This window comes from Semicossyphus pulcher, unplaced genomic scaffold (assembly GCF_022749685.1).
Source record: "Semicossyphus pulcher isolate SPU_LCO1_2020_fin unplaced genomic scaffold, fSemPul1.0.p SCAF_14, whole genome shotgun sequence".
NCBI lineage: Eukaryota > Metazoa > Chordata > Actinopteri > Labriformes > Labridae > Semicossyphus > Semicossyphus pulcher.
Genome location: NW_027211648.1, coordinates 15,218,875 through 15,232,106, shown reverse-complemented (window position 1 = coordinate 15,232,106; position 13,232 = coordinate 15,218,875).

Here is a 13,232-nt window from a genome sequence, read left to right as displayed (position 1 = left end):
ATACCTGTCGTCCTGTTTTGTCAACTAACTGTGTCGTTATACCAATCGTCCTGCTGTGTCGACTGACGGCATTGTTATACCTGTCGTCCTGTTGTGTCGACTGACTGTGTCGTTATACCTGTCGTCCTGTTGTGTCGACTGGCTGTGTCTCTATATCTGTTGCCCTGCTGTGTCGACTGACGGCGTTGTTATACCCATTGTCCTGCTGTGTCGACTGACTGCGTCATTATACCTGTTGTCTTGATGGTTCGACTGATGGCGTCATTATACCTGTCGTCTTGATGTGTCGACTGACGGCGTCATTATATCTGTTGTCCTGCTGTGTCGACTGACAGCATTGTTATACAGGTAGTCCTATTGTGTCGACTGACTGCGTCATTATACCTGTTGTCCTGCTGTGTCGACTGACTGCGTAATTATACCCGTCGTCCTGCTGTGTCGACTGACGGCGTCATTATACCTGTCGTCCTGTTGTGTCGACTGACGGCATCATTATATCTGTCGTCCTGTTGTGTCGACTGACTGTATAATTATACGTCGTCCTGTTGTGTCGACTGACTGTGTCGTTATATCTGTTGTCCTGCTGTGTCGACTGACTGTATAATTATACCTGTCGTCCTGTTGTGTCGACTGACTGTGTCGTTATATCTGTTGTCCTGCTGTGTCGACTGACTGCGTCATTATACCTGTCGTCCTGTTGTGTCGACTGTCTGTGTCGTTATATCCGTTGTCCTGCTGTGTCGACTGACTGCGTCATTATACCTGTCGTCCTGTTGTGTCGACTGACTGCGTCATTATACCTGTCGTCCTGTTGTGTCGACTGACTGCGTCGTTACACCTGTCGTCATGTTGTCTCGACTGACTGCGTCGTTATACCTGTCGTCTTGATGTGTCGACTGAAGGCGTCATTATACTTTTCGTCCTGTTGTGTCGACTGACTGCGTCATTATACCTGTCGTCCTGTTTAGTCGACTGCCTGTGTCGATATATATGTTGTCCTGCTGTGTTGACTGACAGCGTCATTATACCTGTCGTCTTGATGTGTCGACTGACGGCATCATTATACCTGTCGTCCTGTTGTGTCGACTGACTGTCTCGTTATACCTGTCGTCCTGTTGTGTCGACTGACTGTGTCGTTATATCTGTTGTCCTGCTGTGTCGACTGACTGCGTCATTATACCTGTCGTCCTGTTGTGTCGACTGACTGTCTCGTTATACTTTTCGTCCTGTTGTGTCGACTGACTGTGTCATTATATCCGTTGTCCTGCTGTGTCGACTGACTGCGTCATTATACCTGTCGTCCTGTTGTGTCGACTGACTGCGTCATTATACCTGTTGTCTTGATGTGTCGACTGATGGCGTCATTATACCTGTCGTCCTGTTGTGTCGACTGACTGTGTCATTATACCTGTCGTCCTGTTTTGTCAACTAACTGTGTCGTTATACCAATCGTCCTGCTGTGTCGACTGACGGCGTTCTTATATCTGTCGTCCTATTGTGTCGACTGACGCCGTCATTATATCTGTTGTCCTGCTGTGTCGACTGACGGCATTGTTATACCTGTCGTCCTGTTGTGTCGACTGACTGTGTCGTTATACCTGTCGTCCTGTTGTGTCGACTGGCTGTGTCTCTATATCTGTTGCCCTGCTGTGTCGACTGACGGCGTTGTTATACCCATTGTCCTGCTGTGTCGACTGACTGCGTCATTATACCTGTTGTCTTGATGGTTCGACTGATGGCGTCATTATACCTGTTGTCCTGTTGTCTCGACTGACTGCGTCGTTATACCTGTCATCTTGATGTGTCGACTGACGGCGTCATTATATCTGTTGTCCTGCTGTGTCGACTGACAGCATTGTTATACAGGTCGTCCTATTGTGTCGACTGACGCCGTCATTATATCTGTTGTCCTGCTGTGTCGACTGACGGCATTGTTATACCTGTCGTCCTGTTGTGTCGACTGACTGTGTCGTTATACCTGTCGTCCTATTGTGTCGACTGGCTGTGTCTCTATATCTGTTGCCCTGCTGTGTCGACTGACGGCGTTGTTATATCTGTTGTCCTGCTGTGTCGACTGACTGCGTCATTATACCTGTCGTCCTGTTGTGTCGACTGTCTGTGTCGTTATATCCGTTGTCCTGCTGTGTCGACTGACTGCGTCATTATACCTGTCGTCCTGTTGTGTCGACTGACTGCGTCATTATACCTGTTGTCTTGATGTGTCGACTGATGGCGTCATTATACCTGTTGTCCTGCTGTGTCGACTGACTGCATTGTTATACCTGTCGTCCTGTTGTGTCGACTGACTGTGTCGTTATACCTGTCGTCCTGTTGTGTCGACTGGCTGTGTCTCTATATCTGTTGCCCTGCTGTGTCGACTGACGGCGTTGTTATATCTGTTGTCCTGCTGTGTCGACTGACTGCGTCATTATACCTGTCGTCCTGTTGTGTCGACTGTCTGTGTCGTTATATCCGTTGTCCTGCTGTGTCGACTGACTGCGTCATTATACCTGTCGTCCTGTTGTGTCGACTGACTGCGTCATTATACCTGTTGTCTTGATGTGTCGACTGATGGCGTCATTATACCTGTCGTCATGTTGTCTCGACTGACTGCGTCGTTATACCTGTCGTCTTGATGTGTTGACTGAAGGCGTCATTATACTTTTCGTCCTGTTGTGTCGACTGACTGCGTCATTATACCTGTCGTCCTGTTTAGTCGACTGCCTGTGTCGATATATATGTTGTCCTGCTGTGTTGACTGACAGCGTCATTATACCTGTCGTCTTGATGTGTCGACTGACGGCATCATTATACCTGTCGTCCTGTTGTGTCGACTGACTGTCTCGTTATACCTGTCGTCCTGTTGTGTCGACTGACTGTCTCGTTATACTTTTCGTCCTGTTGTGTCGACTGACTGTGTCATTATATCCGTTGTCCTGCTGTGTCGACTGACTGCGTCATTATACCTGTCGTCCTGTTGTGTCGACTGACTGCGTCATTATACCTGTTGTCTTGATGTGTCGACTGATGGCGTCATTATACCTGTCGTCCTGTTGTGTCGACTGACTGTGTCATTATACCTGTCGTCCTGTTTTGTCAACTAACTGTGTCGTTATACCAATCGTCCTGCTGTGTCGACTGACGGCGTTCTTATATCTGTCGTCCTATTGTGTCGACTGACGCCGTCATTATATCTGTTGTCCTGCTGTGTCGACTGACGGCATTGTTATACCTGTCGTCCTGTTGTGTCGACTGACTGTGTCGTTATACCTGTCGTCCTGTTGTGTCGACTGGCTGTGTCTCTATATCTGTTGCCCTGCTGTGTCGACTGACGGCGTTGTTATACCCATTGTCCTGCTGTGTCGACTGACTGCGTCATTATACCTGTTGTCTTGATGGTTCGACTGATGGCGTCATTATACCTGTTGTCCTGTTGTCTCGACTGACTGCGTCGTTATACCTGTCGTCTTGATGTGTCGACTGACGGCGTCACTATATCTGTTGTCCTGCTGTGTCGACTGACAGCATTGTTATACAGGTCGTCCTATTGTGTCGACTGACTGCGTCATTATACCTGTTGTCCTGCTGTGTCGACTGACTGCGTAATTATACCCGTCGTCCTGCTGTGTCGACTGACGGCGTCATTATACCTGTCGTCCTGTTGTGTCGACTGACGGCATCATTATATCTGTCGTCCTGTTGTGTCGACTGACTGTATAATTATACGTCGTCCTGTTGTGTCGACTGACTGTGTCGTTATATCTGTTGTCCTGCTGTGTCGACTGACTGTATAATTATACGTCGTCCTGTTGTGTCGACTGACTGTGTCGTTATATCTGTTGTCCTGCTGTGTCGACTGACTGCGTCATTATACCTGTCGTCCTGTTGTGTCGACTGTCTGTGTCGTTATATCCGTTGTCCTGCTGTGTCGACTGACTGCGTCATTATACCTGTCGTCCTGTTGTGTCGACTGACTGCGTCATTATACCTGTTGTCTTGATGTGTCGACTGATGGCGTCATTATACCTGTCGTCATGTTGTCTCGACTGACTGCGTCGTTATACCTGTCGTCTTGATGTGTCGACTGAAGGCGTCATTATACTTTTCGTCCTGTTGTGTCGACTGACTGCGTCATTAAACCTGTCGTCCTGTTTAGTCGACTGCCTGTGTCGATATATATGTTGTCCTGCTGTGTTGACTGACAGCGTCATTATACCTGTCGTCTTGATGTGTCGACTGACGGCATCATTATACCTGTCGTCCTGTTGTGTCGACTGACTGTGTCGTTATACCTGTCGTCCTGTTGTGTCGACTGACTGTGTCGTTATATCTGTTGTCCTGCTGTGTCGACTGACTGCGTCATTATACCTGTCGTCCTGTTGTGTCGACTGACTGTCTCGTTATACTTTTCGTCCTGTTGTGTCGACTGACTGTGTCATTATATCCGTTGTCCTGCTGTGTCGACTGACTGCGTCATTATACCTGTCGTCCTGTTGTGTCGACTGACTGCGTCATTATACCTGTTGTCTTGATGTGTCGACTGATGGCGTCATTATACCTGTCGTCCTGTTGTGTCGACTGACTGTGTCATTATACCTGTCGTCCTGTTTTGTCAACTAACTGTGTCGTTATACCAATCGTCCTGCTGTGTCGACTGACGGCGTTCTTATATCTGTCGTCCTATTGTGTCGACTGACGCCGTCATTATATCTGTTGTCCTGCTGTGTCGACTGACGGCATTGTAATACCTGTCGTCCTGTTGTGTCGACTGACTGTCTCGTTATACCTGTCGTCCTGCTGTGTCGACTGACGGCGTTGTTATACCCATTGTCCTGCTGTGTCGACTGACGGCGTTGTTATACCCATTGTCCTGCTGTGTCGACTGACTGTGTCGTTATACCTGTCGTCTTGATGTGTCGACTGACGGAGTCATTACACCTGTTGTCATGCTGTGTTGACTGACTGCGTCATTATATCTGTTGTCCTATTGTGTCGACTGACTGCGTCATTATACCTGTCGTCTTGATGTGTCGACTGACGGCATCATTATACTTGTCGTCCTGTTGTGTCGACAGATGGCGTCGTTATACCTGTTGTCCTATTGTGTCGACTGACTGTTTCATTATACATGTCGTCCTGTTGTGTCGACTGTCTGTGTCATTATATCTGTTGTCCTATTGTGTCGACTGACTGTTTCATTATACATGTCGTCCTGTTGTGTCGACTGACTGCGTCATTATACCTGTTGTCCTGCTGTGTCGACTGACTGTATAATTATACATGTCGTCCTGTTGTGTCGACTGACTGTGTCGTTATACATGTCATCCTAATGTGTTGACTGACGGCGTCATTATACCTGTTGTCCTGCTCTGTCGACTGACTGCGTCATTATACCTGTTGTCTTGATGTGTCGACTGACGGCGTCATTATACCTGTTGTCCTGCTGTGTCGACTGACTGCGTCGTTATACCTGTCGTCTTGATGTGTCGACTGACGGCATCATTATATCTGTCGTCCTGTTGTGTCGACTGACTGTATAATTATACGTCGTCCTGTTGTGTCGACTGACTGTGTCGTTATATCTGTCGTCCTGCTGTGTCGACTGACTGTATAATTATACGTCGTCCTGTTGTGTCGACTGACTGTGTCGTTATATCTGTTGTCCTGCTGTGTCGACTGACTGCGTCATTATACCTGTCGTCCTGTTGTGTCGACTGACTGCGTCATTATACCTGTTGTCTTGATGTGTCGACTGATGGCGTCATACCTGTCGTCATGTTGTCTCGACTGACTGCGTCGTTATACCTGTCGTCTTGATGTGTCGACTGAAGGCGTCATTATACTTTTCGTCCTGTTGTGTCGACTGACTGCGTCATTATACCTGTCGTCCTGTTTAGTCGACTGCCTGTGTCGATATATATGTTGTCCTGCTGTGTTGACTGACAGCGTCATTATACCTGTCGTCTTGATGTGTCGACTGACGGCATCATTATACCTGTCGTCCTGTTGTGTCGACTGACTGTCTCGTTATACCTGTCGTCCTGTTGTGTCGACTGACTGTGTCGTTATATCTGTTGTCCTACTGTGTCGACTGACTGCGTCATTATACCTGTCGTCCTGCTGTGTCGACTGACTGTCTCGTTATACTTTTCGTCCTGTTGTGTCGACTGACTGTGTCATTATATCCGTTGTCCTGCTGTGTCGACTGACTGCGTCATTATACCTGTCGTCCTGTTGTGTCGACTGACTGCGTCATTATACCTGTTGTCATGATGTGTCGACTGATGGCGTCATTATACCTGTCGTCATGTTGTCTCGACTGACTGCGTCGTTATACCTGTCGTCTTGATGTGTCGACTGAAGGCGTCATTATACTTTTCGTCCTGTTGTGTCGACTGACTGCGTCATTATACCTGTCGTCCTGTTTAGTCGACTGCCTGTGTCGATATATATGTTGTCCTGCTGTGTTGACTGACAGCGTCATTATACCTGTCGTCTTGATGTGTCGACTGACGGCATCATTATACCTGTCGTCCTGTTGTGTCGACTGACTGTCTCGTTATACCTGTCGTCCTGCTGTGTCGACTGACGGCGTTGTTATACCCATTGTCCTGCTGTGTCGACTGACGGCGTTGTTATACCCATTGTCCTGCTGTGTCGACTGACTGTGTCGTTATACCTGTCGTCTTGATGTGTCGACTGACGGAGTCATTACACCTGTTGTCATGCTGTGTTGACTGACTGCGTCATTATATCTGTTGTCCTATTGTGTCGACTGACTGCGTCATTATACCTGTCGTCTTGATGTGTCGACTGACGGCATCATTATACTTGTCGTCCTGTTGTGTCGACAGATGGCGTCGTTATACCTGTTGTCCTATTGTGTCGACTGACTGTTTCATTATACATGTCGTCCTGCTGTGTCGACTGTCTGTGTCATTATATCTGTTGTCCTATTGTGTCGACTGACTGTTTCATTATACATGTCGTCCTGTTGTGTCGACTGACTGCGTCATTATACCTGTTGTCCTGCTGTGTCGACTGACTGTATAATTATACATGTCGTCCTGTTGTGTCGACTGACTGTGTCGTTATACATGTCATCCTAATGTGTTGACTGACGGCGTCATTATACCTGTTGTCCTGCTCTGTCGACTGACTGCGTCATTATACCTGTTGTCTTGATGTGTCGACTGACGGCGTCATTATACCTGTTGTCCTGCTGTGTCGACTGACTGCGTCGTTATACCTGTCGTCTTGATGTGTCGACTGACGGCGTCGTTATACCTGTCGTCTTGATGTGTCGACTGACGGCGTCATTATACCTTTCGTCCTGTTGTGTCGACTGACTGCGTCTTTATACCTGTCGTCTTGATGTGTCGACTGACGGCGTCGTTATACCTGTCGTCTTGATGTGTCGACTGACTTTGTTGTTATATCTGTTTCCATGCTGTGTTGACTGACTGCGTCATTATACCTGTCGTCCTGTTGTGTCGAATGACTGTGTCATTATACCTGTCGTCCTGTTTTGTCAACTAACTGTGTCGTTATACCAATCGTCCTGCTGTGTCGACTGACGGCGTTCTTATATCTGTCGTCCTTTTGTGTTGACTGACTATGTCGTTATATCTGTTGTCCTGTTGTGTCGACTGACGGCATTGTTATACCTGTCGTCTTCATGTGTCGACTGACGGCGTCATTATACCTGTCGTCTTGATGGTTCGACTGATGGCGTCATTATACCTGTTGTCCTGCTGTGTCTACTGACTGCGTCATTATACCTGTTGTCTTGATGGTTCGACTGATGGCGTCATTATACCTGTTGTCCTGTTGTCTCGACTGACTTCCTCGTTATACTTGTCGTCTTGATGTGTCGACTGATGGCGTCATTATACCTGTCGTCTTGATGTGTCGACTGACGGCGTCATTATACTTGTCGTCCTGTTGTGTGGACAGACGGCGTCGTTATACATGTTGTCCTGTTGTGTCGACCGACTGTGTCGTTATATCGGTTGTCATGCTGTGTTGACTGACTGCGTCATTATATCTGTTGTCCTATTGTGTCGACTGACTGCGTCATTATACCTGTCGTCTTGTTGTGTTGACTGACTGTGTTGTTAGACCTGTCGTCCTGTTGTGTCGACTGACTGTGTTGTTATATCCGTCTCCCTGTTGTGTCGACTGACTGCGTCGTTATACCTGTCGTCTTGATGTGTCGACTGACGGCGTCGTTATACCTGTCGTCTTGATGTGTCGACTGACTTTGTTGTTATATCTGTTTCCATGCTGTGTTGACTGACTGCGTCATTATACCTGTCGTCCTGTTGTGTCGACTGACTGTGTCATTATACCTGTTGTCCTGAAGTGTCATCCTACTGCGTCATTATACCTGTCGTCCTGGCTGTCATCTTACTGCGTCATTATACCTGTTGTCCTGATGTGTCATCCTACTGCGTCATTATACCTATCGTCCTAGCTGTCATCTTACTGTGTCATTATACCTGTTGTCCTGATGTGTCAACTTACTGCATCATTATACCTGTCGTCCTGGCTGTCAACTTACTGCGTCATTATACCTGTCGTCCTGGCTGTCATCTTACTGCATCATTATACCTGTTGTCCTGATGTGTCATCATTCTGCGTCATTATACCTGTCGTCCTCACTGTCATCTTACTGCGTCATTATGCCTGTTTTCCTGATATGTCAACTTACTGCGTCATTATACCTGTCGTCCTGGCTGTCAACTTACTGCGTCATTATACCTGTCGTCCTGGCTGTCATCTTACTGCATCATTATACCTGTTGTCCTGATGTGTCATCATTCTGCGTCATTATACCTGTCGTCCTCACTGTCATCTTACTGCGTCATTATGCCTGTTCTCCTGATATGTCAACTTACTGCGTCATTATACGTGTTGTCCTGATGTGTCATCCTACTGCGTCATTATACCTGTTGTCCTGATGTGTCGTCCTGTCGTCCTGGCTGTCATCTTACTGTCTCATTATACCTGTCGTCCTGATATGTCATCCTACTGCGTCATTATACCTGTCGTCTTGGCTGTCATCTTACTGCATCATTATACCTGTTGTCCTTATGTGTCATCCTACTGCGTCATTATACCTATCGTCCTAGCTGTCATCTTACTGTGTCATTATACCTGTTGTCCTGATGTGTCAACTTACTGCGTCATTATACCTGTCGTCCGGGCTGTCATCTTACTGCGTCATTATACCTGTTGTCCTGATGTGTCAACTTACTGCGTCATTATACCTGTTGTCCTGATGTGTCATCCTACTGCGTCATTATACTTGTCGTCCTGGCTGTCATCTTACTGTGTCATTATACTTGTTGTCCTGATGTGTCAACTTACTGCGTCATTATACCTGTCGTCCTGGTTGTCATCTTACTGCGTCATTATACCTGTTGTCCTGATGTGTCATCCTACTGCGTCATTATACCTGTTGTCCTGATGTGTCATTTTACTGCGTCATTTTACTTGTCGTCCTGGCTGTCATCTTACTGTGTCATTATACCTGTCGTCCTGGTTGTCATCTTACTGCGTCATTATACCTGTTGTCCTGATGTGTCATCCTACTGCGTCATTATACCTGTTGTCCTGATGTGTCAACTTACTGCTTCATTATACCTGTCGTCCTGGTTGTCATCTTACTGCGTCATTATACCTGTCGTCCTGATGTGTCATCCTACTGCGTCTATATACCTGTCGTCCTGGCTGTCATCTTACTGCGTCATTATACCTGTCGACCTGGCTGTCATCCTAGTGCGTCATTATACCTGTTGTCCTGAAGTGTCAACTTTCTGCGTCATTATACCTATCGTCTTGGCTGTCATCTCACTGCGTCATTATACCTGTTGTCCTAATGTGTAAACTCATTGCGTCACTATACCTGTTGTCCTGAAGTGTCATCCTACTGCCTCATTATACCTGTCGTCCTGGCTGTCATCTTACTGCGTCATTATACCTGTTGTCCTGATGTGTCATCCTACTGCGTCATTATACCTGTCGTCCTGGCTGTCATCTTACTGTGTCATTATACCTGTCGTCTTGGCTGTCATCTTACTGCGTCATTATACCTGTTGTCCTGAAATGTCATCATTCTGCGTCATTATACCTGTCGTCCTGGCTGTCATCTTTCTGCCTCATTATACCTGTTGTCCTGATGTGTCAACTTACTGCGTCATTATACCTGTCGTCCTGTTTTGTCGACTGACTGCGTCGTTATATCTGTTGTCCTGAAGTGTCATCATTCTGCGTCATTATACCTGTCGTCCTGGCTGTCATCTTACTGCGTCATTATACCTGTCGTCCTGATGTGTCATCCTACTGCGTCTATATACCTGTCGTCTTGGCTGTCATCTTACTGCGTCATTATACCTGTCGACCTGGCTGTCATCCTAGTGCGTCATTATACCTGTTGTCCTGATGTGTCATCCTACTGCGTCATTATACCTGTTGTCCTGATGTGTCATTCTACTGCGTCATTATACTTGTCGTCCTGGCTGTCATCTTACTATGTTATTATACCTGTTGTCCTGATGTGTCATCCTACTGCGTCATTATACCTGTTGTCCTGATGTGTCATTCTACTGCGTCATTATACTTGTCGTCCTGGCTGTCATCTTACTGCGTCATTATACCTGTCGTCCTGGCTGTCATCTTACTGCGTCATTATACCTGTCGTCCTGATATGTCATCCAACTGCGTCATTATACCTGTCGTCTTGGCTGTCATCTTACTGCATCATTATACCTGTTGTCCTAATGTGTTGTCCTGTCGTCCTGGCTGTCATCTTACTGTCTCATTATTCCTGTCGTCCTGATATGTCATCCTACTGCGTCATTATACCTGTCGTCCTGGCTGTCATCTTACTGCGTCATTATACCTGTTGTCCTGATGTGTCATCCTACTGCGTCATTATACCTGTTGTCCTGATGTGTCATCCTACTGCGTCATTATACTTGTCGTCCTGGCTGTCATCCTGCTGTGTCATTATACCTGTTGTCCTGATGTGTCAACTTACTGCGTCATTATACCTGTCGTCTTGGCTGTCATCATTCTGCGTCATTATACCTGTCGTCCTCACTGTCATCTTACTGCGTCATTATACCTGTTCTCCTGATATTTCAACTTTCTGCGTCATTATACGTGTTGTCCTGATGTGTCATCCTACTGCGTCACTATACCTGTTGTCCTGATGTGTCGTCCTGTCGTCCTGGCTGTCATCTTCCTGCGTCATTATAACTGTTGTCCTGATGTGTCATCCTACTGCGTCATTATACTTGTCGTCCTGGCTGTCATCTAACTGTGTCATTATACCTGTTGTCCTGATCTGTCAACTTACTGCGTCATTATACCTGTCGTCCTGATGTGTCATCCTACTGCGTCATTATACCGGTGGTCCTGGCTGTCATCGTACTGCGTCATTATACCTGTTGTCCTTATGTGTAATCCTACTGCGTCATTATACCGGTCCTCCTGATGTGTCATCCTATTGCGTCATTATACTTGTCGTCCCGGCTGTCATCTTATTGCGTCATTATACCTGTTGTCCTGTTGTGTCAACTTACTGCGTCATTATACCTGTCGTCTTGGCTGTCATCGTACTACATCATTATACCTGTTGTCCTTATGTGTCATCCTACTGCTTCATTATACCTGTCGTCCTGGCTGTCATCTTACTGCGTCATTATACCTGTTGTCCTGATGTGTCATCCTACTGCGTCATTATACCTGTTGTCCTGATGTGTCATTCTACTGCGTCATTATACTTGTCATCCTGGCTGTCATCTTACTGTGTCATTATACCTGTTGTCCTGATGTGTCATACTACTGTCTCTAGTAAAGTCTCTGTCTCTTAAAGTCTCTAAGAGTAGTGTTGGAGGTAGAGCCTTCAATTACCAGGCCCCCCTCCTCTGGAACAATCTACCAGTCAAGGTCCGGGAGGCAGACACCCTCTCTTCTTTTAAGAGTAGACTTAAAACTTTCCTCTTTGATAAAGCTTATAGTTAGGGCTGGCTCAGGCTTGGACTAGCCCATAGTTATGCTGCTATAGGTTTAGACTGCCGGGGGGATCTGACACACCAAGCTTCTCTCTCTCTCTCTCTCTGACTCTCTGACTCTCTCTCTCTCTCTCTCTCTTCCTCTCTCTCTGACTCTCTCTCTCTCTCTATCTGTCATATTAATGCAGCTCATTAACTCTGTATTTTCTGGTCCCATTAACATTACTAACCACATATCTTCCCGGGAGTTCTTGTGCTCCCTTGTCTTGAAGGTTCCTGAGGATCGTTGCTGCAGACCACCTGCTGCTGTGGACCTGCTCGACTGCAACAACTACTAACATCAGCCTTCCCCATAGTATCATTATTGTTGCTGCTAATGCTAATAGTAGACCTGTTGACTTCAACTGTTACTATTACGATTACCTCAGCCTTTATCATTACTCTGCTTCTCTCGCTAATTTATTTATTTATTTATTTATTTAGCCAATCTTCACCCTAGTCTACCACTATTATTGGCATTGTAACCATAAGTATGTGTCTGTTGTTGTTCATGTAACAAGGACATATGTTGTTGTGGTAACAAGAACATATGTTGTTGTTGCTCTCTTTGCCTGTCTCTATCCTGCATCTCCTTCTATCCCATTTTCGGCCCATCCAGTCGAGGCAGATGGCTGTTCAACATGAGTCTGGTTCTGCTCGAGGTTTCTGCCTGTTAAAAGGAAGTTTTTCCTTGCCAATGTGCCGAATTGCTAAGTGCTACTCATGGTGGATTGATGTTGGGCCTCTCTTTGAATAACTTAACAAAGAGTCGGTCTAGACCTGCTCTTTCTGTAAAGTGTCTCGAGATAACCCTGGTTATGATTTGGCGCTATACAAATAAAATTTGATCTGATTTGATTTGATTTGATTTGATTTGAAATTTGATACTGCGTCATTATACCTGTTGTCCTGATGTGTCATTCTATTGCGTCATTATACTTGTCGTCCTGGCTGTCATCTTACTGTCTCATTATACCTTTAGTCCTGATATGTCATCCTACTGCGTCATTATACCTGTCGTCTTGGCTGTCATCTTACTGCATCATTATACCTGTTGTCCTTATGTGTCATCCTACTTCGTCGTTATACCTGTCGTCCTGGCTGTCATCTTACTGCGTCATTATACCTGTTGTCCTGATGTGTCATCCTACTGCGTCATTATACTTGTCG